Consider the following 26,292-nt stretch of genomic DNA (forward strand, 5'->3'; position numbering starts at 1 on the left):
ATGCTGCTGCTGCTGTGACAGGCCACGGAGCTCAGAGGGGAATGCCCACGCACCTGCTGCTTACCTTCTGCTGTGCCTAACTAGCCATAGACCAGTTCCCAGTTCCTACCTGGCCAGGGACCAGTACCACTCTGTGGCCGGAGGGATGAGGACCCCTGCGGCAAAGCATTATTTCTTGGTGTGTCTGTCAAGGTGTGTCCAGTGGATATTAGTGTGTGAGACTGAATGGACTAGGTGGGGAAGATTACCTTCACCTAGGATGGGAGGGCACCATGCAGTCACCTGAGGCCCAGATAGAACAAAAAGGCAGAGGAAAGAGAATGTACTCCCTTCTCTCACTTTTGGAGCTGAGACACTCTTCTTCTCCTGCTCTTGCATATCAGAACTCCAGGCTCTTCAGCACTGGGACTGAGGAACTGACACCAGTGGCATCCTCAGGCCTTCAGCCTTGGACTGAGATTACACCATAGATTCTCCTGGTTCCAAGGCCTTCAAACTTTGGACTGACACTACCAGCTTCCCTGGTTCTCCAGCTGGCAGAAGGCCTGTCGTGGGACTTCTCAGCCTCCATAATCATGTGAGCCAATCCCCCTAATAAACCTCATATACAGATATCTATATCTATAGATATCTATAGATATACCTATATATATGCAACCTATATATATACATGTATGTTTATATATACATTTATATTCATATATACATGCATATGTGTGTATATGTGTATGTATATATATTTATATATATATATATGTTTTATTTCTCTGAAAAATCCTAATACAACAACTGATATCCACCACAATGCTACAAGAACCAAATTTTTTCCCACTCTCTTATGTTCCACAAACTCCTGCTCATCAAATCTATGTCTTACACAAACCAATATACTCCACAGCACCTCATCGGATGCTGAGAGCAGAGTGGCCACTCAATAAAAATGCAGTATTGTTGTAGATGTCAAAGAAAAAGAAATCATAGCTAAGCTTCTAGGTAATCACGTAAAATTACAGCTTGTATGTGCATATTTCATTCATTAAAAACAAACTCTTAGACAACCTTACCCACTTATATATGATGCATACAAAATACTTATTTTTTTCTGCATCCAAAATATAGCAAGTCTTAGAAAATTATTTCTCGAATTAACAATTCTCCTATAAACTCATTAGAATCGAAACTATAGTAAAAGATTAATATTGATATGTAGATTTTATGCCTTTTTTAAAATTTCAATATACACAGATGAAACCAGAAACAGTCTAGACATCTGGTTACTATTTCTCATTGACTACTAAGCTAATTGTGGTAAAATATGAATGAGAACTCTAAAGTCTTGACTGTCTACAATCTGTAGGACTCTTCATTATTCTGTATAAGATCTCTCTTTATCATAGAAATATGAGTACTCACAGTAAAAAGATAGTTTGAGATCGACTATTCCAAGATACATAGCCTTTAATCCAAAATGTTGAGTCTGCCCCACATTCAAGATATTTAGAAACTATATCTTGAAATATATGGACCTTTGGGGAAATAAATACAAGAAGCTGTATTTTTCATCTATGCAGTGGTGAGCTGGAGCCTGCTCTGTGGATCACAGAGCTGATGGCGCACAGCTCTTCCCAACAGCGTGGTTAGTGATGTCACGTTGGTAACTGGGTGTCCATGTGGGTGAGATGTTTATACTACGGAGGCAGACAAATGTTATAATAGGGCTTCCCACCCCACCCCCGAAAGCTGGTTGTTAAACACTTACTTTTTGTTTTTTGCCAAAATATTCTTGGTGGGTAGAAACATATGGAAAGGAGTGAAACAACGATATAACTATTTTGAAATAACTTCAGAACTCATTAAAAAAACAATATAAAAGGAATTATCATAGGGAAGTTTGTAAAAGGACAATGAGTAGCCTCAGTGACTTTTGGTTAACAAATTAGGTTGTTGATAGGATAAATATAAAGTCAGTTTTCCATGCTTTCATTGACTCATGTCTGCCACCAACCCCAACCTCTGTATTGTAACTTTAATATTACCATTAAAAGTGTAAACTATTTTTTGAGGTTTAAAGAATATGAAAAAGTGAAAACATGCCAAAAATAAGCATTTTGTGAGAAATTCTATGTTTTCATTGGTTTAATTTTAAAAGGTGTTTAAGGGAGATGTCATGACATCCAGGAGCTGTGCCTTGCTGGGAGCTCCTCTGCAGATCTGGGGCAGAGCTGGAGTTCCCTGACCTTTCTACCACAGTGAAACATTTGGCTGTGTCCCCACCCAAATCTCATCTTGAACTGTAGCTCCCATAATTCCCATGTGTCATGGGAGGGAACCGGTGCAAGGTAACTGAATCAGGGGGGAAGGTCTTTCCTATACTGTTCTTGTGGTAGTGAGTAAGTCTCATGAGATATGATGGTTGTATAAATGGGAATTCCCCTGCACAAGCCCTCTCTTGCTTGCTGCCATGTAAGATGTGCCTCTTTCCTCCTTTGTCTTCTGCCATGACTGTGAGGCCTCCCCAGCCATGTGGAACTGTGAGTGCATTAAACCTCTTTTTCTTTATAAATTAACCAGACTCGAGTATGTCTTTATTGGCAGCATGAGAACAGACTAATATACACAGCCATCGAGAATTTGCCTACTATGCGCAGAACATCAGAAATAGGTCAAAATATGTCACCATGAGAAATAAGAAAAAAAAGATTGTCAGTTTTTTAAATGTTGAGTATTTCCTATATGTCCTTTTTTCCTCAATTTTCAGGGCAGGGATCAGCTTAGCCAGTATGTAAACTTGTTTTCCCATCTAAAAATACGAGACAGAAACTTTTTTTTTTTTTATTTTTTTTGAGACGGAGTCTCGCCTCTGTCATCCAGGCTGGGAGTGCAGTGCCAGATCTTCAGCTCACTGGAAGGCTCCACCTCCCAGTTTTACGCCCTTCTCCTGCCTCAGCCTTCCGAGTAGCTGGGACTACAGGTGCCCCACCTCGCCGGGCTAGTTTTTTTGTATTTTTTTAGGTAAGAGACGGGGGTTTCACCATGTTAGCCAGGATGGTCTCGATCTTCCCGACCTCGTGATCCACCCGATGAGGACAGAAACTTTTAAGCTATGTTGATATGAGAGGTGAAGCTGGGCTGGGCTTCTGGGTCATGTGGGGACTTGGAGAACTTTTCTGTCTAGCTAGAGGATTGGTAATGCACCAATCAGTGCTCTGGTGTCCAGCTAAAGGATTGTAAATGCACCACATCAGTGCTCTGTGTCTAGCTAAAGGATTGTAAACGCACCAATCAGCACTCTGTAAAATGGACCAATCAGTGCTCTGTAAAATGGACAAATCAGAGCTCTGTAAAATGGATCAATCAGCAAGATGTGGGTGGGGCCTAATAAGGGAATAAAAGCTGGCCACCGAGCCAGCAGCCACAAGCCTCTTGGGTCTCACTGCATGCTGTGGAAGCTCTGTTCTTTCACTCTTCATGATAAATCTTGCTGCTGCTCACTCTTTGGGTCTACACTACCTTTATGAGCTGTAACACTCACTGTGAGGGTCTGCGGCTTCATTCCTGAAGTCAGCGAGACCATGAACCCACCAGGAGGAACAAACAACTCCGGATAAGAGGTGTAACACTCCTTGCGAAGGTCTGCAGCTTCACTCCTGAAGTCAGCGAGACTACGAACCCACCAGAAGGAAGAAACTCTGGACACATCTGATCATCTGAAGGAACAAACTCCAGACACCATCTTTAAGAACGGTTACACTCACCGTGAGGGTCTGCAGCTTCATTCTTAAAAGTCAGCGAGACCAAGAACCCACTAGAAAGAATAAATTCCAGACACAATATTACTGGTAAATGATGCCAAAGTAATACCATATCTAACATTGCTTTTAAAAGTTACCTGGGCAGACAATTCTCAACCCCCAAGTTCCTATTCCAGCTTCTTATTTCTTGTTAAGTATTTTATGCAAGGATTTAAAATGGGAAACGCTCATCATGGGGCAACAAGGCATCAGATAAATCCATGATGTGCACTTATAGCTGGGCTTTCTCCACACTTTCTTGTCAATTGTTTAGCAGAGTCACCAGCTGTTAATTTTTCTAGATATACCTTTTGAATAATAAGCATGGAGACCACTTAAAATTAACCATCATCTTAGTGATAAATTTACCATCTCCAAATACAACTGGTATTTGACATCTCCAAACACAACTTGTGCCCAACTGTTTCTGAATCTATTCAGCCATTACTGGTATGTCATGAAAGGACAAGACACACCTATGGACGGCCCCAGAAAGGCAGCAGGAAACGGCCAGGAAACCAGCCACAGTGAGCTGCCTATTTCACACATACAGACGACATACAACTTCCTGCTCTACCACCACTCATCCAAGATGCACCAGGCACGCCCTGCAGCAGCTGCAACAGTGGACACAAAATCTATGTTTTGGACAAATGAGAACCTCCCCAACTTCCACCGCCCTGACCCTGCATTTACCCTGGTCTTCAGCACTCTTGATTTGCAGGTCCATGTAACAAATTTTGTTATCTCGTCTCTATTCCATATTGACTTGAAAGTAGCTAATTACAGCCAGGAAGAGGGACTATCTAGACAAGCACCATGCAGGTGGTGAGAAGAGCTGGCTGGCAGGGCAGAGCCAGAAAAGACCAGCTGAAAACAGCAGACCAAAGACCTGAAACAGGCCATAAAACATTAATTTGTCTTTTTAGTATTCATCCTGAGTCAAGGCAATTATGTTTAATGAGGATGCATGATGCCTTTTTATAAAAACTCACATGCCAAGGGTTTACATTGTGTACAGGTGTGCATACAGGTGTGTGTGCAGGTGTGTGCACTCTGGGGTGACCGGAGCTCAGTGAAGAAATAAATCTCTACCCGGGATTCTGTGTCCCACGTGTCTGCTGCAGAGTGATTAAAAACAAACCCTGCCCTGAATTCGACTGCATTCCTGGCCACTCGTGCTGTGCCTCTGCAAAGTGGCTGGACAGGTTCCAGCAAGGGTGGATTAAATGAGGAGACGCATTCTCCCCTCTGATACCTTCATGTCAGTTTCTCAGGGAAGAAAAAAAAAAACTGACTCAAATCACCCGAGGAAAAAAAAATCACATATTCTATAATTATTTATCTTTACTTGGCAAAATCTCTCCACCTACTTCTTGAGTATTTCTTACCCTACTTATCTATTATCCTCCAAATCCCCTTATCAAAAGGGCAAAAAGATAAGAAAATGTTCTATCTTTTGGACAGAGATATCTTGCCAAGAAATCAAGCTCTTTAAAACTACCTATCAAAAGGCAAAACCTAAGGCATCTGTTTCAGACAAAGATGAAGTCACAGGGACTGGATTTGCTCCTTTGCTTAAATAACTAGAAAACCAGACGAAAATGTAAGATTTTCAGACAGTTGGCATTGCAGGACCACACTCCCTAAGCGAAGGGCAACAAAAACAGAACCCAGGATTGCCCATCGGCTGCCTGGAGGAGGTTCCAGGCCAAAGGGCAGGGAGCGAACACCCAAACAGACTCCAGATGTCTTGGTGAGCAGCAAAGGCAGAAGACAGAAGATCAGGGAGGTGATGGGAGCAGAAATTTTTAGGGAAGAATAGCAGGGAGGAGGCAGCTGCCCCAGAAGCAGGCTCTGCAGAGCTGTTTGTGGATCTGCACATCCTCAAGAAATAACCACGCCCGGAAAGGGTCAGCCGCCATGAAGAAGCGGGCAGGTGGGTTCTCAAAGCACATGAGGCTTGGAATAGCTCGTGTTCCTGCCAAAGTGGGAAGACTGCGTCACACACACACGGGGCAGCGTTACTGCCCCCCATGGTCTGGAAGGCTCAGTCAAGTGCCTGCCTGTGATGCTGGCTTCGTTGGCCGGATGCTGTGCTTAGAAGCCCCTGCTCCAGACCCAGCCCACGAAGCAAAGGTGAGACAGTAGCCCAAAGACAGTAGCCTGTCCAGGGAGCCATGAGGTGGCCCAGCCCTAAAGCTCCACGCTGCAGGGGCGCTTGATACCCCATGGAAACTGGCCACATTATCACATCTTCTCCTTTTGCGTCTCAACCATCAAACGATGGTTTTGCTAAGTTAACCTTTCTCCTTCTGAGCTTTCTTGCACAAGTTCAGAATGTGAAGCCACAGCTGCTGGTGCCCCAGCTCCAGAAGAAGTATATGGAAAGAGCTGAGCTGTGCCAGTTTCGGATCAGTGTCACCAGGCACTTCAAACAGAAAATCAACTTAATTCCAATAGTGGTTTGATTTTTCATTCAACTCATGGAATAAAATGAATGTTTTTAGAATTTGGTTCTGTTGAAAATGTAAGCACCTGATATGACTGTGAATGATACGGTGAATTCAGTTAAGACAAAACTGTATGTTTTTGTAGGGATCCTATGAAGTCACATTTAAGTGGAGCCCTGTGCTGTGGTTTAATAATAATCTTACCAAATTAAAAAACCTACGGAAAAGAAACATACTTGGAATTGGTTGTGATATGCATGTATATTTCTAACAGCCAGAATAGAAACTGTCATTGTCAAAACTGATATTTTTTATATAGCAAAGAGCATAGGAACTACAAAATATTTTAGTAAGTTTTAAACAAAAAACAACTTCAGCATGACAATAGGCTCTTTTCTCTCTTGGCTTCCTGTTGTCTGTCCCATTGTAAAAATGTTTGCGCTTTGAAGAAACACTATGTAAATCAAAATAAGGGTTTTACAAGGGATTAAATTTTTTTAATTTTTCTAACTTTTGGTTGCGTTTTGTTCAAAATCAGGTAGGTTTTGATCAAATTATTCAACAATTAAACAAAACCTCCAACCGTTGAAGTTTTGGTAATTTGTAATTATAGGAAAGAAAGTTTGAAAATAGGAGTTCAATGAAATTTATTCTTTCAAAAGCAAGTGAGGCATTCAACGTATCCAAAGAATGAGGAGAATGCAAAGTGGATTTTGAACTTCTATAATCTTGCCTGGAAATATTTCAACTTGTAAAATTTTGTGATGAAGCACGTATTTTTAATTGGATGAGTTCATGTTTTGTACCACAATGGGATAAAACTAAGAGGCTCTATGATTTTGCAGCATATAAATTTAATAGAAAATTAAAAGATGTCAACAGAAACAACTTCTTTGATTAATTTTGTCTTGTAAAAACATCTGTCAACAAATGACATCTTAAATGGATACACGAAGACAGTATCTACAAAAATACTTGCCTAAAATATTTACAGTTTCAATATTTTAAAAATAGTATTGAGAGTTTCATACATTTAGCAAAATTTACTCTGAGCTTACCAGGCCCCTCAGCACTTCCAGAGACAGTACTTCCTCAAATTAAAAATCTAACAGTAGAGCATGGAGAGGAGAGTCCATGGGAGACGTGAAACATTTCAAATCTACTCATCACAAAATTCTACTTTGAAGAAGATTTCAGGAAATTTCTTTAAAATTAAAATAATTAGACTACATTAAAGCATATGTCTTTGGGAAAAATACCAGAGACACAGTGTTAAATAAAGATAATTTTAAGACTATAATAAACACACGAGTGTGTATAAAGAATAGTTATTTTGCTTTTTAAAAATTTAGATAACCCATATTTAAAACATCTATTTGTTTTGCCTTAATGAACATAGATATTTCGTATTTACTTTATATAAAAACTTGTTTTGGCCAGGCACGGTTGCCCCCTCCTATAATCCCAGCACTTTGGGAGGCCAAGGCAGGTGAATCAGCTGAGGTCAGGAGTTTGAGACCAGCCTGGCCAACATGGTGAAACCCCATCCCTACTAAAATACAAAATTAGCCAGGCATGGTGGTGCACACCTGTAATCCCAGCTACTTAGGAGGCTGAGGCAGGAGAATCACTTGAACTCGGGAGGTGGAGGTTACAGAGAGCCAAGATCTCGCCACTGCATTTCAGCCTTTGCAACAGAATGAGACTCAGTCAATAAATAAATAAAAACTTGTTTTGAAAAGTTTTAAATAAAACTATCTTCAGAGGCACCAATGTTATAAAATTGATTTGGTGGTCAAGAAATCTCTTTCCCTATCCTCCCTTCCCTCTCTCCCTTTCTCTGTCTTGTTCTTCACACACATACATAAATTATTTTCAGTACCCTCTTCTCACTATCAAAAGCATCCTGGCTCCAGTGATAAGTTATATGGTCATCCTAATCACTGGCTCAGTGGACAGTGCTTCAACTTTCCCTTCCCTCTTTCCCATAAGTAAGGGGGAAAATAGCCCCCCAATGTCAGGGGAAGGAGGCTGTCGTGTATATCAGTCACAGAGACTGTGGGCCTGTGGGAGAGAGGACCTGATGTGTCACCCCCAGTGAAACTGCTGTCTGGGCAGCTGACCTGCCAATCTCCTTCTTGTACTTCTATGAACCAAGATAGAACAGAATTAAAAATATGTGGCAGGCAGATCACAAAGGAAACCTGCATTCCCACCATTTGCCATGTAATTTCATGGGGAAGCACTTCTGAAACAGCAGAGCAATGACCACCCAAAGCCCACTCCTCCATAAAAGTAAGGAGAATACCAGCTAAAGGGGCCCAAATCACCCTTTCTGAAACTCTAGAAATTAATCAAAAGGTTACAGCTATCCAAGGAGAATTTATTTAAGAAAAATAACTGAATGTCAGTAATAACAGCAAGTTCTGTGACATTTTAACTTGCCTGTTCCAACTTCTCTCTCTCCAGCTCAAGGGTAGCCTTGAAAACTGGTAGCCTTATAAATACAGTAGCTGTGAAAACTGAAGCTCAATACCCCTTGGGGAAAGAAGAGTGGGTTTAGAGCTCCCCACGCACTCATACTCAGAAAACTGTCACTATTTGACCTGTCTGGCAGTGTTATGAAGACTCCACTCTCCGGGCTTGTTTTTATTTGACCTCAGAGTTCTCTCTGGCCCTATCCTTGGGACATTTGTCAAAAACAATTAGTGGCAATTGTTTAACATCACAACTATCTGACATGATAATACCAGTTGGGGCTAATAAGAGTCTGACCAACAATACTTTTTAGTTCTAAGGAAAAACAAGGAAGTAAGGTGTTTACAGTGGGATTTGCAAAGTTCTGACATATCTTTGAGAATCGAGACGGCCATGTACATGTGCATAGCTGTGTGCATGCCCAGGAAAGACCTGAGAAGGCCCTAAACCCTCACCTCTAGCTGAGCTTGAGGCTCTGCACAAGCAGGAATTGAAGGCTAAGGCAGGGTTGTAAACTCACTGCTGGAATATTGAAGGTGTGCCCCAACACACATACGGAACTCCCTCAGAAAAGACTAGAGACGTTGAATCAAAACATTTCAGGAAATCTCTGTTCAATCATTAGCTTAACACTAAGCTCAACAAACTCTAAGTAGAATAAACACTCAAAGGGATCTATACTCAGACACATCATTATCAAACTATCAAAACACAAAGTGAGAATCTCAAAAACAGCAAGAAGGAAGTAACTCCTCACAAACAAGGGAATCTCACTAAGATTCACACCCATGTTACTAAGCACTATAGTAAAAGCAGAAGCTCAAAGAGAATCACCACTGGGACAGCAATCACAGAAACAGTCACCATGAGCATGAAAATAAGAAATATCTGAAAAAAAGAGAAAAGAACTTCCAAACAGCAATCCCTGGACAACATATACTCCTCCCAGAACTTTGGAAGAAGGCTTTTGATTTCTCCCAGCCTTCAATAGCCTTTGCCACTTCTATGGTAGCAAAAACAGTTTCTTTGCCCATACTTTTTTCTGTAAAAGAGAAATATGTTTCCATTGTTTCTTTTCTTTCTGGTTTCTGCTGCTCAGCTTGGGAGGCTCAGCAGACATTTCAAATTCCCCTCTTTACTCACTTTCTCACTTTCTCTTGTGTGCACAAGTAGGTTCTGACACTGTCAGATCAGAGTGCCTTCTTTGGTTCCCTTTTATTTCTGACACAGATATTTGTTTTTTTGACATTCTTCTATAGTTTTTGCCTTACAGGATCTCCCATAGTGAGACATGAAAAATTGCTGAGTTTTGATTCTGCCAAAGCATCTATTATTCAAACAAACTTTGTGACTTCTCAACTCTGATGTCGTATAATTCCACCCAGGAAATATTTGCTCACCAATCCTCCCTTTACCCCAGGTGAGACTTAACCTATCATTATCCTGCCTGCCTCTCTTTCAGTAGCTCTCTTGCTGTCTGCACCTTTCCTTAGAGACCTAAGTCTATAAACTATCCATGCATATTTTCCAAGGGCAAATGCTAAATCTGATGCCCTTCCTAAAATATTGTATCATGTTTAATTCATGGAATAATACTTGAAGTACTCTATTCTTAGTGTCTTGGTGCTCTCAAATCTAACTTGATATAATCCTAAGTCTTTAAAAGATGATGTCCAACAGTACTTACTACTGACTCCATGCCAGCGGCTTCAAGGAGTGTCCTCCAAGAGGCTCTTCACTCAAGAACGCCTTTAAAGAAGTAATCTCTCTTATCCCCTTAAACTTTCTCTTCATATGTTGTACTTCATTAGCCCCACCATTTTTCCTAGTATAATAGCAACTTACAATCTTTTTCCTAGTCTTATATTTTAAAAGCAATTTTATAGCTATCAACCCTAGCCTTCATTATTAAAATATTTCCTGAGACCTGAAAATATCACATATTCTCTCTCATGCCTCCCTAAGCCGTCCTCTACGATTACCAACTTTGTCTCAAAGAATGCTCTCTCATTTTCCAACTTGATGAACTTATCATCCTTATTGTCCCTTCCATTTTTTCTTTTCAAATTGTCAGAGGCGTTCAAACAAGAGCAACTCCATCTTGAACAGGGGCTGAGTAAAATGAGGCTGAGACCTACTGAGCTGCATTCCCAGATGGTTAGGCATTCTAAGTTACAGGATGAGATCAGAGGTTGGCACAAGATACAGGTCATAAAGACCCTACTGATAAAACAGTTCACAGTAAAGAAGCTGGCCAAAACCCATCAAAACCAAGATGGCAACGAGAGTGACCTCTGATCATCCTCACTGCTACACTCCCACCAGCACGGTGATAGTTTACAAATGCCATGGCAACATCAAGAAGTTACCCTATATGGTCTAAAAAGGGGAGGCATGAATAATTCACCCTTTGTTAATAGCGTTTAATCAAGAAGTAACCATAAAAATGGGCAATAAGCAGCCTTTGGGGATATGGAATAGCCATTCTTTTATTCCTTTACTTTCTTAGTAAACTTACTTTCACTTTGCACTGTGGACTGGTCCTGAATTCTTTCTTGTGCAAGATCGAAAAACCCTCTCTTGGGGTCTGGATCAAGATCGCTTTCCAGTAACAAAATCTCAAGCTATAACTTTTAAATTGGCACTCATCGTCCATTTTTCTTAAAAGTTTACTTAACCTTTTATTGCATACCATTTGCTGTCTTTTAAAATCTGTTACATCCTCTCTTTATTGTCATGCTGACATGACTGTATGCTTCATTTGAAAATGTGAAAGCAACCAGAGATTACCACCATCTAACCTATGACTGTGCCTGCAACAGTATCAATATCTCATTCTGTCCTGTTCAAACAGCAGTAGTACCAAGTGTCCACACAGCCCTCCCTCCACAGATTCTTATATCCTGTCCCTGTGGCTTTCTTAAGAATAGAAAATCTCACTCTTTCTGTGGCATATCATTCTAATAATTGCCTACAACATATTCCAGTATCAATCATTGAGAGAAGACAGAAAGAAGAAGAAAGAGGAAGCTAAGGGAAATTGAAAACCCTATCTTGAGATCCCATATCTTGGTCCAGCTACTGCCCCATCTCCCTATTACATTCATAGGATAATTTCTCCCAAAGTTTTATTTGTTGTTCTGCCACATTTTCTCTCCTCTCCTTCTGGGGCTCCAATTTCATCTATACTAAGCCCTTCCACGATGTTCACATGTACCTTATATTGACTTGGGTATTTTCTGTTTATTTTCTCTTTCTGTGTTTGGTTTGGATATTTTCTATTGATCTGTTTACCAGTTTACTAATCCTGTTTTCTTCTGTGTTTGGTATGTCATCACCTCCATTTATAGTTATCTTCAGATATCATATGTGTCTGTTCTAAAATTTCTTCTTGATCCTTTTGTGCAGATCCTCCTTCTTCAGTGAAAGTCTCTATATTTTCCCTCTGTCTTCCTGAATATATTATTGTCATTTTAAAATTCTTTTTGTTAACATCTGTACACCTGTGTGATTGCTGCCTCACTTGTGTTTCTCTTGTCTGTTTAGTCTCTTGATTTTCAGTTATGTATTCCTGTGTCTCATCACACCTAATAATCTTTCATTGAATGCAAGGCATTGTATTTAAGACAATTATATCTTCCTCCAGCGAGGAGTCTCCCTTTTCTGATAAACTAGACTGAGACTGATTATTTAATCCCATTGAGAACTAAGCCAAGAGGGAACTGGACTGCACTGTTCCTAAGACCCAGCTACCTTTCCTCGCTCCTTCTAGAACATGAACTCTGTGAACACAGAGCTCTTACCTGTCTCGCTCATCATTTTCTTCTTTTGAGGGACAAACAAAGCACTCCACGGGGCACTGCAGGGGCACACACCAATCAGATCACTGATTCAAATTATAGTCTCAAAAAGCGAACAACCAGTAAAAATAAACCATTCATTGTTCTCAACATAAAATTACAAGAACAAAAACAGTTTATATGTGACTTTCACCAACCTTCTCTAATTGAGCCATAAAGTTAATTCCTGAAAATACAATTGCGTTTTTCATATACGGCCTGCTGGTGGGCACTAAACTATTGAAATAATTTATGAAATAATTAGTTAAAAGCTTATACCAACATAGCTTTACATCTTATTCCATTTCTATCCATTCAATTAACAGATAATTGGATTGAAATCATATCTGAATGAAATAATTATCTGATAATAATTGAATTGAAAGCACCTAGCGAACATACCAGGCAACTGAAAGGAGGAGGGTAACAGATTCCAGACATAATCGTGTTGGAAAATCAGGCACTCTGCAGCCTCACTCTCTGTGGGAAATCTTTCTGATGGTCATCTTGTAAGAAGCTAACATGGTAATAAGATTTCCCATATTTTAAACTGCCCTTCCACGAAAAATAAAAGGTTGATGAAAGAGAAAAATGACTCAAAAAATGCGCTATGGCAAATGTATGCTCAAGTATAAACCCAAAGTTGCAAGTTGGTTTCTTACCCACCAACTCCTCGGTGCAGAGTGGAATCTGTATAATTTCGATGAAATCGGTAAAGTGACACAGCAATGCTTTCAGATACAGGCATTATGTAGAGACGTTCGTTAAACTGAAGAAAATAGCAAATGAGCTGCGTTAGGGAGAAATATTGTGTCTATGGTTCTCAGTGTTTTTGCAACTCAAAAGAAAGTTAATTCCCTGCAAGTTTTTGTTAGTGAGCATGTGGTAGGCTGACCAGAGCAGGAATACATGCAACAGCATTCAAACCTGCTCCACAGGCTGGCTTTGAGAAGACAAAAACACTTTCCCATTTTAACAATCTCTTTCACACAAACATGCACCAATTTTAACTATCCCATTAAAAGAGAAACAAAAGGGGCTTTATATCTTTTAAAGTTACAGAAACATTCCTAAAAGCCTTCCAACGTTTTCAAGTGTTTGAGATCTTAAGTCACTTGGGTGTACTTAAAAAAGAAATTTCAACTTGTGTCGGGGCTATGGCATTACTGATTGAGGTTTTGGGAATTAATACAACAATCCTGAACAATTCCAACAAATAAAATTACTTTATGGGAGAAAAAAGCTCCCATGAAGACTAGTTGAATTTAGAATATATGAACACGGGTTGTAAGCTATTGAAAGTCTTTAAAGATTTTGGAAATGGGTCCACACAATACATAAAATCTGGCCATTTTCAAAAGTCCATATAAGTTTCAGAACAATCTAGACAGTTAACACTTGGAGTTAAATAAAAATAAATTGTAAGGCAGACCAACTTCTAAAACACTTTTAAGCATCAGCAAAAATATAAGTTGAAACTACTGATCCTGCTGCCAATAGTTAAAACTATTGTAACAATAAATATAACAGTAAATACATTTAAGCTTTTCATATGACAATGTTCAGTGCCTTGGAGATGAAGACATTTAAGTTTCTATTGTGAACATTTAACCTTGTTGATAGCACATAAATTTTTACCAAAACATAAAGGTAAACAATCTACACCATCTTTACATATGAGTAGAATACAAACAAAATAGAGAGCTAAAACCTATAAGTGTGTCTCAGCAAAACAATCTTCAAATTCCTAAGACAAACAGAGCAAATTGAAGGCACACACAATTTGCTGAAATTAAAATCTTTGCTAAAGAAAGACTGTTAAATCTCCCCAGACTGGTAGATTATTTATGTGTGTGCATCCCTGGGAGGGATATATATATATATTAGGCCGTGTGTACATACACATACACACACACATGCACACACATGGTCTAATGAAGCCCCATGGGTACTATTTTTTGCCTTCATAAAAATAAGTAAATAAGTTAATAAAATCCTTTTCCCAGCTTTAGAAGTCTGTTCTCACACTGCTATAATGAACTACCCGAGACTGGGTAATTTATTAAGAAAAGAGGTTTAATTGGCTCACAGTTCTGCAGGCTATACAGGAGGCATGGCTGGGGAGGCCTCAAGAAACTTACAATCATAGCAGAAGGGCGAAGGGGAAGCAAGAACCTTCTTCACATGGTGGAGCGGGAGAGAGAGTGAAGGGGGAAGCGCTACACACTTTCAGACAGCTGGGTCTCGGGAGCGCTCACTCACTATCACGAGAACAGCAAGGGGGAAGTCCACCCCCTTGATCCAATCACCTCCCACCGGCCCCTCCTCCAACACATGGGATTACAATTCAACGTGAGATTTGAGTGAGGACATACAGCCTAACCGTGTCACCAGCGAGCCCTGGGTGTTTTTCCTTTTCACTTTGAACTAGTTATTCAGAAGGGAAAACACTTTTATACTTTAAACTTTACATATAGCAAAAGTTATCAGTACGTGTTTCTGTGACAACCTCCAAGTTACATACAAATGAGATACGTTCCCATACACATTCTAGGAAAAAAATACCATGAAGGGAAAATATACACAGGTTTTCTCAACTTCTTCTCATTTTCTGAATGATCTTTTGGGGGCTTCATGATAAAGAACCATGTTTCATTCTTTAAAATGTTTACTAAAAAGAAATATCACCGAGAAAGGGAAGAAGAAGAATATGGAGCTCAACTGGGAAACCTCATCTTTGGCTTTCGAGAAGACACCACTGTGTGTGGCTTTAGTTTCACCCCACATGTGATTTTCTTGCTGTTAAAATGTCCATATATGACATGGAAGCCCATGGTTGAAGAAAAGTGGACTTCAGATAGATCACAAAGGTGGTTTTGTGAATCTACAGGTTTCCACTCCGGGGCCATCTGAAAGACAGAGAAAAGCCGGTTAACAGAAAACATCCCTAAGATGTGGCCTGGCCACAGTTTGCTTCTGGTTCTCCCAGGAGTTGGCATTTCTGTTGGATTCTGGATTCTGGGTGTTGTTCCTGGGAGGGATGGGGTGGGACCTGGGACCTGCAGACGCACAGCTCCTCACGGCACACCCAACGGCAACATGCACCGTGCAGAACCGCCGCAGGAAACCTGGAACGCCGATTTTGAAATTAGCTTTTGTGCAGTGCTGGTGCCCACTCCATTTCAGTTCATCTAAAACACCCCTTACCATTCCGCTGCCCCTTCCTTCATCTTCTCCCGCTTCTCACTCCACAGTCCCCATCCTGACCAACCAGCATTGAGTGTTGAGTCTACAGCAGTGTTTGAATCTGGATCGTTTGGTTCAATCACAGTGCTGAATAACTCTCTTGAAGAGCTATTTAAGTCATCCTCCTAGTACCAGGACCACTCTAAAACTAAGCCCCAAAAGGTGAACATCATCTAGAGGCAACATTCTAAATTTCTTAAATTATGTATCCATTAAGTAAAATGAATCTCTTTTACCTCTAGTAAAATGTTCAGAGTGTTTAATTCCATTTGATTCATACACAAATTCTATACTAAGGAAGATAGAGTGCTATAATAGACCTGAAATCAAATTTTATAAAAGAAGAAGCCTAGGCAACATAGTAAGACTCCACCTCTCCAAAAACAAAGTAGCCAGACGTGGTGGCTCATGCCTGTAGTCTCAGTTACATGGGAGGCTGAGGTGGGAGGATGCTTGAGTCTGTCATTGTGCCACTGCACTCCAGCCTGAGCGACAGAGCGAGACCCTGTCACAAGGAAAAGGAGGAGGAGGAAGAGGAGGAGGAGAAGGGAGGAGGGGAGGGAGGATGGGGAGGAGAGAAGAAGAGGGAAGAACAGGAGGACGGGGTGGGGAAGAAAGAAGAAGGAAGAAGGAGGAGGAGGAGGAAGAAGAGGAGGAGGAGGGAGGGAGGAAGGAAGGAAGGAGGGAAAGAAAAACATGAGTTCCAGTCCTGTCCCTGCTCCCTCCAAGCTACAAGTCTCATGTGACTTCAGGCCAGCCACCCAACCCCTGTGGGTACTTCACAGTACAATGTCTGTTGGGAATTCTGTGATCTCTAAATTTGTTTCCAGCTCTAGCAAACTATGAATCTGCTATCATCATCATTTTGCAGAAGACAGCTAATGTTCACGGAAGAAAAGTAAATTGTTCAAGACCCTGTGGTCAACAAATGGTGGAGCCAGGGCCTGGCTCTCTTAGCCCTAATCCATTCCTTCCACAGCAGCTTGCTGGTCTAAACCACAAGCACTAGGGCAGCTGGAAAAGAAGTCACCAACAAAAGCAATCAGAAATGCAGTTTCAAAGTTCTTTTTCCAGCACTAAAACATACACTTAGAATGAAACCAAATCAAAGTAGATGTGCTGTCTAGCAGAAACGTATTAACTAAAAAATGCTCAGGATGAGATGGTGATGGTTCCTATTGGATTACAAATTTCCCCCTTAAAGTGTTACAAATGCTCTAGTCAAGTCAGAACAAATCAAGAAGCCCAAATATGGTGAATAATAACTTTTCTTTCTTTTTCCATGTGCAACACTGTATACCACTAATTGGCAGATGGTGTGAAAGTGGTCTGATCTTTAAGAGGACTCAGACCATCCCAGAATCCCCGTTGCCATCTTTGTGCTAGCCAGCAAGAAGCTCAGCCAACCTGGAGTCAAGTGCAGGCCTCGTCTCAGTAGGGACTCGGCCTGTCTTCTCTCACTTGGTAACAGAAACGAAAAGACAACCACCCGAATGGAGTAACTGCAGTCGCCGACATTTCTTAGTGCCTTTTGTGTGTCCAGTACCGTTCTGATTATGGTAAGTAATTTTCCCAACAGCCTATGAGTTAGTTATTACTATTAGCTCTAAACTGAGACACAGACCTTGTGCACACCCTTAATGAGGAGAGAAGCCAAATCTGTATACTGACTTAAGAGTCCATTCTCTTAGCCACCAAAAATGTACATAGGATGCTACTGTCCATTTAGGATGTATATGGCATATATATACACATACACACACACACACACACACACACACACACACCTGTATCGGCAAATACGTGTACATAGATGTATATGTTGTGTGTAGATAAAAATAGATACGTATAATTATTATAATATGCCTTAATTCACTTTTGAAAAGGAGAACAGGCCGGGCGCGGTGGCTCAAGCCTGTAATCCTAGCACTTTGGGAGGCCGAGACGGGTGGATCACGAGGTCAGGAGATCGAGACCATCCTGGCCTACACGGTGAAACCCCGTCTCTACTAAAAAAAAAAAAATACAAAAAACTAGCCGGGCGAGGTGGCAGGCGCCTGTAGTCCCAGCTACTCCGGAGGCCGAGGCAGGAGAATGGCGTGAACCTGGGAGGCAGAGCTTGCAGTGAGCTGAGATCCGGCCACTGCACTCCAGCCTGGGCGACAGAGCGAGACTCCGTCTCAAAAAAAAAAAAAGAAAAGAAAAGAAAAGGAGAACACATTGGAGGTAACTATGTAAACATGTGCTGTTCACAAGGTGGCTAAGTCACTCTGGAATGCCGGGTATGGGTTGACAGTGTAAGAAGGGAAAGTCGGCCCCAGTGGGCAATGATTCACCCAGTCTTGCTAACAACCCTCTTCCCTCCCAGACTTGCACAGTTAGGGAATAGAGGAAGGAATTCCACATGAATTTCGGCTTACAACATGTGTTTAAGAACTTAAAGTGTCTTGCCACCAAAATAGGAAATTCACGGTTTTAATATTCCACCAGCATACCTCTTTAGCATAATGTGAAAAAATGTCCACTTTTATTTTCATTTGTCTTGTGATCCTTTCTAGTTTTTGACTGTTTTCTTCACAACATGGTTGGCATTTTGTTCTCATGGTATTTGTTGTTTTATTTGTTACCCCTGAATCATGTGTTTCTGAGACGGTCATGCCAGGCATGGCTGCATGGGCAACTCCGGCGTCTCAGGTGGCTGCTCTTGGCATCACTGTCCTGAGGATGGCTGCGTGGGCAACTCTGGCGTCTCAGATGTCTGCTCTCGGGATGACGGACCTGAGAATGGTTGCATGGGTAACGCCGGCACCTCAGGTGGCTGCTCTTGGGATGACTGTCCTGAGAAGCCTGTGTGGGGGACTCAATGGCATCTCAGGTGTCTGCTCTGGGATACTGTCCTGAGAAAGCAGTGTTTGGTAGCTCTGGCATCTCAGGTGTCTGCTACTTGGATGAACTGTCCTGGATAGCTGTTGTGGACTCTGCATCTCAGGTGTCTGCTCTTGGGATGACTGTCCTGAGAAGTACTGTGGGGACTCTGGCAATCTTCAGGTGTCGCTCTTGGGATACTGTCTGGGAATAGCTGTGTGGGACTCTGTCATCTCAGGTGTCTGCCTCTGGATGGACTGTCCTGAGAATACTAGGGGGGGGGGGGGGGGGGGGGGGTGTGGGGACTCTGGCATCTCAGGTGTCTGCTCTCGGTGTGGCTGTCCCAGGCATGGCTGCTCGGAGGACTCTTGTTCCTCAGGTTTTGGGGGGGGGGGTTGTTCTTCTTGTCCTTGGTGATGATTTTTCTTGTGGATTGTCTCATCGGTGTTTCTGGGCTTTCTATTTCTACTGGGGTTTCTAGGAGTACAGGTGTATTTTTTCCTCTAGAAGGTCAAATGGTCTTGTTTTCTTGCCTTTCAGTAAAACAAAACAAAATCACAATAAACATAGTGCCATCTAAACCAACTAATCATAAAAAGACAAACATTCGCTGCTATATCATTGACTTAGTAGTGACAGTATAATACTAATCAAAATACTTTTCACATAGGGTATCACCATGTGCAATATGTTTTTCATGCAATTATCTCAAATAAGCATAAAATATGATGGGATACCATCAGAGAAGCTATAATCATAAATGTGTTACGCAAAATGCTGATTACACAGACACAATCCATTAGTCATTTAAAATTGAAAAGACACCAGGGAGATTCTTTGCTTTTTCTGAGTAAGTGAAAAGAAAGGCATTTTTAGTAAAATGAAAAAGAAAGAAACAGAGTGCAGGAGAATCTAGAGGCCATGTTCTTTCAGAGTAACCCCAACCACATGAGAACCAACCTTCGGAGCTCGAGGAAGAACACCCCACAGCAATCAACTTCCACCGGCCAAACTACATTTCCAATGCTAACACTACCTTTCCTACGGGAGAATGCCATTTGGCAGAAGATATTAAAAAGATGCTCCTGAAAAACGAAACAACAACCCTTTTGGAAATAAGCACTGAAAAAGATGTCTTCAGTGATAAGCCTGCAGAACCATGAGAGAGGATCAAGTCGCCAGCGACATGGAGATCTCGCACGTCACACACCTCCTTCCCCAAAACCTGCTCATCCCCTGTTTTCAAGAAGCAAATGCGCAGACCCAAACCAGAAATCTCTACTCCAATTCATTTGTCCCCCCGTATCCACTTTGTGGCCCCAGTGCAAGTCAATTTTGTCTACTCCCAGGAATCCATCACTTCTTGTCTGGGTCCCTGGTCCCCACCCCTGCCTGGATCCAGGCCCTTCACACCCAAAGAGAAATATGAGGCACATCACATAACTCTCATCCTCCCCTTCTTCCTCCTGCTATCACAGCCCCCTTCCTTAGGAAACATAAATTTGATCACATCATATCCCTGCTTAGCATTACCCTACAGGATAAAGACCATAACCTTACATTGACAGATGAGGGCGCATGGCCGACCATCCGCACAGCCACACCACACACACAGATGTAGAGCCTGCCGAGAAACTGGTGTTACCAGACAGCTGCACCAGCTAAATGGGCCCAGACGACCTAGGTCAGACCAACGGCGATGGAGACGGGATGTGTCCCCTTCTGGCCTGAGATGGTGTGTATCGAATGTGGCTTCCTATTCTTTCCTTCTCCTCCCTGTAGCAGACCAGATGATCATGGTGTGAAGACAGCAGCATGATCAAAATCAGGATCCCTGAGTCACCGTGGGAAGAGAGGCCAACCCAGGAAAGCCTCGCATCCACAGAAGGCTGCTGATGATTCAAGAAATAGGGATTTATTGTCTAAAGCCACTGAGATTTGGAATTGACTTTTTTTTTTTTTTTTTTTTTTTTTTTGAGACGGATCTTGCTCTGCCATCCAGGCTGGAGTGCAGTGGCCCGGATCTCAGCTCACAGCAAGCTCCGCCTACCGGGTTCAAGCCATTCTACTGTCTCAGCCTCCGGAGTAGCTGGGACTACAGGCGCCCGCCTCGTCGCCCGGCTAGTTTTCTGTATTTTTTAGTAGAGACGGGGTTTCACCGTATTAGCCAGGATGGTCTCGATCTCCTGACCTCATGATCCGCCCGTCTCGGCCTCCCAAAGTGCTGGGATTACAGGCTTGAGCCACCGCGCCCGGCCGATTTTTTTTTTTTTTAAACTACAAATTAGCCTTGCCTTTTCTCACTGATGGACCTTAAAAGCTGAATCTTGTCTGTATCTCCGTCTTCCTCACATACCATTCCTTCCTCAGGCACATTCACTTTTTGCTCCAACTGCCCCAAACTAGTTGCACTCCCCCAATGTAACCTCACTCTTCCATGCACTTGACTAAGCTGACCCCTCTGCCCACCACCCGCTTCCTCACCCTGTCAAGTTGGCAAATTCCTACAAGCCCTTCCCAATTCATTTTCGCAATCCTCTCCTTTATAACACATTCTATAAATCCCTGCAGCCTCCCTCCCAGGCCCAGACAGTCAATCGTTCACTCTGTGGTATATTTCCAGGGTACCCAGTACACACCTCTATTTTAACACTTATCTCTCTTATTAGATTTTCTTGTCTATAGATCTGTGCCCCAACCCCAATACACATGAGCTTCTTGAGAAAAACAAAACTGAGTCTCATTCCAGTGGATTTCCTCCACATTCCGGATAGCACTTGGCCCAAGGTCAGCAGTTCCATATTGTCTTTCTATTTTTAAAAAATGATTAATGGCACGTGAGTCCTGCTGCCTCCATCCACTTTCAGATTCATCTTGAACAAGGCACCTTCCCTTCTGTGTTTCAGTTAATTCTCTCTTAGAAAATAGGGATAAAAATATGGATCTTTAGGAACTGTAGGATTAAGATGACATGACAATGAAAGCACACTGTGAATGGAAAAAATGGATACATTCATGTGATACTCTTCATCACATAAAAGCTTAAACAGAAAAAAAGGGGGGGTTATAGAAGAAAATACAAAGACTGTCGCACAGTGATGTATGACTATGTGCCAAGCAAAAGGCAGGGGCTGAGTGTTCTGAGGGCAAAGCGACCCTCTGCTAATCCCACAGGAAGACCTGCCCGGCCGCTCACGCCTCGCGCCAGCATAGCGCCCTCCCACACCTGGGCATGATTCTCCGCGTCAAGTCTGTCTCCCTGACTAGAGGGCAGGGATTGCATTTACTCATCTTTGTTTCTGAAGTGCCCAGCTCAGCCTGGCACTTCTGAAAGAAACTCAGAAAACGTTTGATAAATAAAAGAATAAAAAATAAATAGTGAATGAACCAGCAGTCTGCTAGTCCCGCACATAACGCATTCCCAAAAACACATAAAATTAAAATGTGCAGAATTAAAAATAGATTTAAGATATTAAAATGTATGTATATGAATATTAATATTGTGTAATATAAAATGATATAAAATATTAATATAAAATAATATTTGTGCTGTGTTACTACAGAGTAAAATACATTTTCAAAAACTTCTGCGTTCACCTTGCCTTTTAAACCCAGTCATCTACGAGACATTCCTGGCAGTGCGTCTGTGTGCTCTGTCGGTTTTCTTTTAGAACTCAGCCTGCTACCCAACAGGCACCTGAGTGTGGCTGAAAACGTCTCCCCTAAGGATACTCATGTGTGTCTAAAGCCTCCCGTCTGAAACTTGTACTTCTTATCACAAGTTTCAGGAGCTTTTCTTTACAAAATATTATAAGAATAAATGCAGTGAAAGATTAAAATAATTGAACGATGGAAAATCTGCCAAAACCACATTGTTGACTGACAGATTGTGCCACCATACAGTACACCAAAATCTTCGTTTGTCAGCTGACCTGGAACCTGACATATGCAAGACGGTTTGAGGGCTCCATGCATAGTCATGAGCGCGTGGTTTACTCAAAGCCCACATGAGCACATGGGGAAGGCTGCCTGTCAGTGGGAAGCTTGGCGACACCCCCCACGAGGCAGTGAATCACGGGGCCTCGCTGCGGCCACTTTCACCTCGAAACTCGCAGAGCAGCCACCTGCACCATGCCCTACGTCACACAGAAGTGTCTGTGAGTGAGCATGTGTCACAGGTTCTCTTACCAGGAACCAGAACCACTTTTTTACTCATGCTGAGGTTCTTGAGAGATACTGGAAACAAATAAACCAACAAAACTCCAGACATTAGTAAGCTGACCAAAAAGTGTACAACCATGGTATTTTAATGTAAGATCTATGGATACAAGAATTACTGGAAAGTAACCAATGTGACTAGTTTAGAGAGCATTTAGGGCTGATTTCAGTCAAAAATATAACTATGCTTTTATTATGCAGAAAGCCATGCCAACATTATGCAAATTGTACCTTCTGAAATTACAGGGCACTGGCAGAATTTTGATCTTATTTTTCTTCCCCCAACCCCCGCCAAAAAGCATATTTTACTTGAATTAGGTTTTCTTTCCCTTCTTCCTCATAGGATTTCACAGCGGGCAGCCAGCCACACGCGGTGGCATTTCCTCTGCTCTGTATGAGATTCAGGAGGTGACAGCGTCTTTCCGGGTGACCAGTAAAACGCAGGTGCTGGGTGTTCTCTGCAAACAACCAGCAAATGTAAATCGGCTCGGCTTACACAGCAGCTCTTTGCAGGTTTGTAAAATCTCAATAGTAAATAGCAATAAAGGTAGACTACTCACTCTAAAATGAAAAATACCAAAACTACAAAAGTACATTTACATCAACACTCGCAAGACAAAACTCACAAATGCACACAAGCATCATATAAATAAATGCAATAAAACTTTTCCACAGATCTGCCCCATCGAACGTCTTCTCCGACAGTTCTGCTTTGATTTCAGGTACTGTGAAATCCATAGGCTTCTCTGCCAATTCAGCAACTTAGCAGGAAAAAATTGTTCTAGTCTAGGTATATGCCCCTAAGCGTATCTGTGTGTCAGAGTTTCTATCGGCATAATTAACACAGAAATCTTTTGCTAATAAGCGCTTCAGTTCATCTGAACTGAGTAGCCAAATAATGAGACTGAGGCTGTTCTGCAGCCCTGACATTTTGACGAGTGAGATGAAAAAGACATGTGGGAGCAGATGCGGTAGCTGACAGCCGGGGAAGGAGGAATTCGAGAAGCCGTCAGAAGGGCTGGTTGGAGAGATTAAACTGCCAACAGCAGCAGCTGGGGAAATCTGAAAATTGGAGCAGAGGGAAAAACGAAGAGGAACGAAGAGTTTCAAGAGCTGGTTTTGATTACAATCGTGTGAGGTCAGAGGCCACCAAGGATCAGACTTACGATAACAGCTGGATGAGGTCAGCAAAACCACTGCCTTTCTTCACAAAGAATTTCCTCAACTGTACGTTTTAAAGGATTATGTGATTTGAACATTATGTAAGTACCGTATTCAATACTCGGTTTAAAACCTAGTTTTATTTTCACTTATTTTTGTGGCTGCCAGAAGCCCCAGCAGCTGCTAGTTATGAATTAAGATGTCAGGCTCAAATTTGTGAAAATAAATCCAATGTTTTGGTTGAAGGTATAATTAGTTTGTGAAGAGTTAGAAAGCCGGAGTTAGATAGCATTTATTTTCTGTATTTGGTAACTATTACCTAGGCAACTGATTTCTCTGTGGGCTAGAACGTTTTTAAATAAACCAGCAAAGACCTTAGCAAGTCCTTACAGGGGATTGCAAGTTACACCAAAAAGTAGTTTGAATTCACAAAATCTCTGATGGTGGCTTGAAGGCTTTCCTGTCCCTCTGTGGCCCTAGATTAACAGGTTAACCTAATAATCTCTCCCGCAACCACTATAGTTCCTTTATTCTTAAAATATAAAATATTTTATTTTCTGTATTCAAACATGCTCATCATAGAAAATCTGAAAAACAGAGCAAAGCCAAAAAACGGAAATAAATATAAATCATAAACTCACCATTTGATATAAGTTGTAATCTAAATTAGTCTAGCAATAGGGAATAAGAACTTAGCTCTAATTCTGTAGCCTTGGAACAAACTTCTAGATGTGGATAGCTGGTTCAAAAGGCGTACGTGTTTTTCAGACTTCTAAGACATACTTCAGAGTCTGACTCTCCTGAGGATACAGCCCCACAGCACCGTCTCAAATGATGCCTTTCTCTTCCACACGCTTGAACCCCCGGCCACGGAAGTGGGTAGGGGCCCTTCTTGTACCCACCACTGTCTCCAGATCTTTACCCCATCCTGCTCCCTAAAGCCCTTCAGCCTCTTTGAAGTTCCTGCCATCAGACTCTACCATCCATCCTTTTTTCTTCTGAGTAGTTGTCTACTGAGCTCCAGGCCACACCTCTTACTCTTAGTCTTTATCAGTCTTTGGTGTTTGGTGTGTGTGTCTCTCTCTCTATCATGATCCTTGGGGACCACAACAGTTACTCAATACAAACCTTCCAATTGTGGTTTCTCAGTGCCTTGGCCTCATCACAGCTGATGATCCTGCTCCTTACCACAGACCACACCCTAGACCCTGTGATTACCAGGAATTCTGACCCACCTCATTCCACTCTCCCATCTTTACAGCCCTCTCCCTCTAATGCCCCACTCCAATTCTCCTATCTCATCAGCACCTCTGTGCCACCAGCCCTGCTGCCATTTCACCCTCCCACCCCTAACTTGTCCACATCCTCCTTTACCAACTCTGGAGCCACTGCCTGCCCCTGGACTCACACCTTCCACTCGCGATCACCACCTTCAAGGGCTCCTTAGTGCCACGACATAACCCCAGGTCATTTCTCCAGTACTTTCAGTAGCTCAATCTTCCAAGTAACTATTTCTTGCTTCCTTTTTCTTCAAAGCTCCACTTCCCCCCTCCACATTCACAGTTCACGGCCCTGCCTCTGTGTATGAAAATAAGAGCACTCAGAAAAAACATCCACAGGCCCTACCCCACACTTCCTCGCCTCCCGGGATCTGTGTCCGCATCCTCTGCCCTCTCCTGTACTACTCCGGAGGGGCTGTCCTGTTCCTGCATAGGACCAACCCTCCCACTGCGCGTGGACTCCACACTGCTGGTCAACTGAGGAAGGTCCACCTGGCAGTTATTGCCTCTCTTGATACTGCATCCTCAGTTTCTTGCCCTTTAGATGACAACAGACATGCTGTAATAGTTATGACTCCTCAAAAGAACCCAGCTTCACCATGGGCGCCCACCCCCCACCCCCCCGCCAGAAAGAACCTAGCCTTGACCACTAGGCCTGAGCCATGTCCCCATCCTCAAAAGAAGAACCGCAGCCTTGCCGCCATGGGCCCCCCCGAAAGACCCAGGCTGAACCATCGGGCCCCCCCAAAAAGAACCGCAAGCCTTTGCCATGCGCCGCCCCCCCCCACCTCAGAAAGAACCTGGCCTTCATCATGGGCCCCCCTCCTAAAAGAACCCAGCCTTCACCATGTTCCCCTATAGCCACTGCCCCAGTGTGTGCTCCCCAATGGCCAAGTCCCCGCCAAGTGTCCCCTGTGCCTGGTGTCTCCATTCTCACTACTTCCATTCTTTGGACCAGTTC

At 42.4% G+C, this 26,292-nt stretch overlaps 1 protein-coding gene across 4 annotated transcripts in view; it reads right to left on the reverse strand.

Annotated features, from left to right (window-relative positions):
• Window positions 1-15,211: 15,211 nt before the first annotated feature.
• Window positions 15,212-26,292, reverse strand: part of DCDC2C (doublecortin domain containing 2C) — a 143,827-nt gene continuing 132,746 nt past the window's right edge. For 3 of the 4 annotated variants that reach the window (XR_001881541.1, XM_017852464.1, XM_017852466.1), the window contains one exon: window positions 15,212-15,470. The gene's annotated coding sequence lies outside the window, so the exon portion shown is untranslated. Of the gene's footprint in view, window positions 15,471-23,139; window positions 23,349-26,292 lie in introns of those variants that run through there. The other variant, XM_017852465.1, reaches the window with a different exon arrangement.

Source organism: Rhinopithecus bieti, unplaced genomic scaffold (genome assembly GCF_001698545.2).
Source record: "Rhinopithecus bieti isolate Rb0 unplaced genomic scaffold, ASM169854v2 scaffold_33937, whole genome shotgun sequence".
NCBI lineage: Eukaryota > Metazoa > Chordata > Mammalia > Primates > Cercopithecidae > Rhinopithecus > Rhinopithecus bieti.